Below are 3,848 nucleotides of genomic sequence, written 5' to 3' on the forward strand. Positions count from 1 at the left end.
CTCTCTCTGGCCCCCAACCCCACTGGCCACAGGCCAACTTGAGTAGGCTGGGAGTTCTGGCTTCTCTGCCCTGCCCAGTCTCTGCCTTCATGCCTCAGTCCACACTTGGTCTGCTCACTGACAGCTACGAGGCAGCTCTTACAGAAGGGTAAAAAACAAACGACGACTCCTCCTCCACCTTCTGTAATGTGACCAGTTATAATCCTGGCACACATAAAGTTTCTTTTACAGCTGGTCAGTCGGGCTCCCCTGGTTTGTACAGGTAAGCAGGAAAGGGTATCAGACAGCCCTGAAGCCAAGACTCTGGCGATGTCAGCCTCCCAGAAAGGGTCAAGAAAGGGAAGGAGGGAGGAAAGTCCCCCAGAATGAGTGGGAGAGAAGTATAATATGGACCCATCTTGAATGAAAAAGACTACCCCTCTCCACTGCCCCTGCAAGGTCGAATAGAAAAGGTAATAAAAGTAAAGTTACTTTTTTTTTTATTTTTTATTTTATTTTACATTCATTTATTTTTGATAGACAGAGACAGAACACAAGTGGGGGAGGGGTAGAGAGAGAGGGAGACACAGAATCAGAAACAGGCTCCAGGCTCTGAGCTGTCAGCACAGAGCCCGACGCGGGCCTCGAACTCACAAACCGTGAGATCATGACCTGAGCCGAAGTCGGATGCCCAACCGACTGAGCCACCCAGGTGCCCCTACTTTTTTTTTTTTTAAACTGATGGCTCCTCATGTTCATCTTTTACTCATGCTCTCAAATAGATGGGTGCATTTTCTATTTCTCCCAGGAACGGGTGACAGAGTCCCTCCCATCTGCAGACAAGATCCCAACTCTGTTGACCTGCACCGACTCAGGCCTCAGGTTAACTGGAAAGTTCAACATCATTGTCGAATTGTCTGACCTGGGGCTTCAATCCAGAAAGCTTATATTATTAATTATTCATTCACTCAACATTCAGATATTTCATAACTGCCTGCCATGGCCTAGGCACTGTTCTAAGTGCTGGGGACAGATGAGTTTTCTTCCTTCATAAGGCAGATATTCTAGTGGAGGAGTTAGACATACAAAATAGGTACTGCATCTACTAATATCTGCAAGCTTTGGGTGAGGAGAGAGGAGTAAATTATAGTGTTTGTCATCTAGGGGCTCATAGATTGGGACAGACCCATGTGGAAATAATTACATGAGACATAACAGAAGGACAAATAGGTTGCTTTGGGAATATGATGGGGGAGGGGGTTGGAGAAGGATGGGAAGGCTTCTAAAAGGAGCTGGTATTTTGAGCTGAGGCTTGAAGAAAGGCTTCTACAGGTGTACCAGAAAAAAAAGAGCTTAAGCAAAGGCCCTGAGGCAGGGAAAGATAGGTGGTGGTAGGGATCTCCACAGGCTAAGGAAGCAGGAAATCGCCTCACATGACCAACACTTCAAGTTGCAGCAAAGCCCCTTGGCCAGGGTGCTGGGCTCCAAGAAGGAAAGGAGCGATTCCCTCAGCACCATCTCCCCGGGGGAGTCCAAGAGATTGTAGCCATCAAAGGCCAATCATTTTGGGTGTGCCTTCAGAGCTCCGTAAGTTCCGCCCTCACCTGTACACTCAGGGCACCTCTGGTCCCTAAGATGTAAATGATTCTAGAAAAAAAGGCAGCAAATCTGTCCCTGTGCCAGGCTCAAAGCTGCCTCCATAGAATCTCCTGTCTAATGAGAGGCATGGGTGGGACCCAAACCCTTGTGAGGCTCCCCAAGGTGCCCAGTCAATGCCCAGAGACAACAGGGGCCCACAGTGACTCCTGAACTACTTCCTTTTGTCCTGTGTCCTCTTGGCAGATTATCCCAGTTGTCCCCCCACCATGCCCCACCCCCATGCCTAGTGGCACAGACACTTAGCGATTTGCTCCTTAATTGTCCCCCAGCTAGGCTGCGCAGATGCCGCTCTTTAATCTCTCCTGATAAATGAATCGCGCCGCTCCTTTAATCATATGTTCATATCCAAGCCAATTTGAATCAATTTGGCAGTGAGCGTGTTGCAAGAGATGCCATGACTGCTGCTTTCCCCTCAGGGCCCCCGAGCCAGCGCGTCTGCTGTCCTCATCCTCAGCAAAGAGCCCAGGGGGCCCATCCCAGGAAAGGATCTCCTACCTGAATAGTGAGGACTTTTCAAAGTCAATCATTCATTCCTGTCCTCCATGCTGGGCCCTTCGGGACTAGAGGGAGTTGGGTTCCAAAGCCCTCAGAAGCGAGGGAGGGGGGTGGGTCCATAGCCTTCCTGGGTCACTGAATAAGGGGCCCCATTATCATCCCTGGGAGAAAGCACTGCCTTAAATCTAACCATAATCCTTCTGCTCCCCTTTCATTTCCTCTGAGCTAGTTCTCAGAGAAGCTGGAACACTTCCTCACCTTTCACGCAGCAACACATTCCAGACCAGCCTATGGTAATTTGTCCTTGCCTGCTGCTGCTGCTACTGGCTGCCACCCCAATTCCTTTCATCTTTCCCCAGGAAGTATTCTATTCTAAATCCTCCAGCCTGGTGGGCAGTCCGGGACATGCTTGGTAATGCACCAAGTTCTGCTGCATTTAGGGCTGCTGCTTTTTCACCTACAGAGTGGTGTCCACGTGCCGGAGTGAAAACAAAACAAAAGGAGACAAGAACCTACTCCACGGAGAGCTTCTGCCGCTAGCGCTGAGACCCTGGAGAAGGGGCAGTAATCTCTCGGACTCAGTTTTCCCATCTGTAAAACAAGGTGGTACCGCTGACAACCTTTTGGCTTCTCAATTCGGAGGGAGCCCCTCACTGCTGCCCACAGAACCTCCCACCCCCACCCCTTCATCACCCTCGGTAAGGAGCCGGAGGGCCCGGCTGGCGGCGCGAGTCGGGCAGCGCGATGCCGGTGCCAGGGGAGGGACGTCTTCTCCCAGCGCCAGTCGGTCTGGGGCCGGTTGCGTCCAGCAGCCTGGGTGCGCCTCCGCTTCCTCTCTGCATTTCTTCTCCCGTTTCCCCGCGGGCTCTGCCGGTCCCGGCAGACGCCCTCCCAATCGTGGGGAGCCCGCCTGTATTAGCATATTCATATCTCATTTGCATGACCCGGGCCTCCCGAGCGCCTCGCCTCCGACTCCGCCCCCGCCCGAAGGGTCTTCCCGCACCTCCGGAAGCCACTTCGCTCAAAAGGTTCTCAAGCAGTTGACTGGGCGGAGCCCGTGGGCCTTGCCCTTCAAGGATTCCCTGGGCGCGAGCCCTGGTCTCGGAGCTCAGCAGACCGACAATACTGTTTCCCGCCTTTTCAGGGCTCTTGGAAGTCCCTGGCAGAAGCTGGGAACGAGGGTGCCCTTCCCGGCCTGTCAGGAGTGACCCGTGGGATGAGGAGGATGATAAAATTAACAATAGTTCCCATTTGCTGAGCATTTACTACTCCTCTCACCTTCATCACAACCCGGAAGTGTCCTCTCTGTGAGGCTCAAAGAGGTGATATGTGTCCTAGCAGGGTCCTCAGCTTGGTTCCAGCAACTGCCCTGGAGCCTCAGGGCTATTCTGGCCTTGTCAGAGGGTAAAGGGACATGTGAGAGTGCCAGGAAGCATTGTCCGGAACCTCATCTCTAAATCGCTGTGTGCCTGGTATTCACCAAGGCCTGGCCTAAGTAAGGAAACACTTCTTGGCATTTTGGGGGGAAATGTCAACCTTACATTTATGTTGCTCCTTAAAATTTTCAGAGCATCCTCCATACATTATCACATTTCTGCTTCATGCATATACTGTGCCAACAATATGAGTAACAGTTCCACATGGCCCGGAATGCATATATTAAGCTATATTCACCTCAGTCTAATTTCATTACAGCACGATGGAAAAATCCAGAC

This window comes from Panthera onca, chromosome E1, assembly GCF_046562875.1.
Source record: "Panthera onca isolate mPanOnc1 chromosome E1, mPanOnc1 haplotype 2, whole genome shotgun sequence".
Taxonomy (NCBI): domain Eukaryota; kingdom Metazoa; phylum Chordata; class Mammalia; order Carnivora; family Felidae; genus Panthera; species Panthera onca.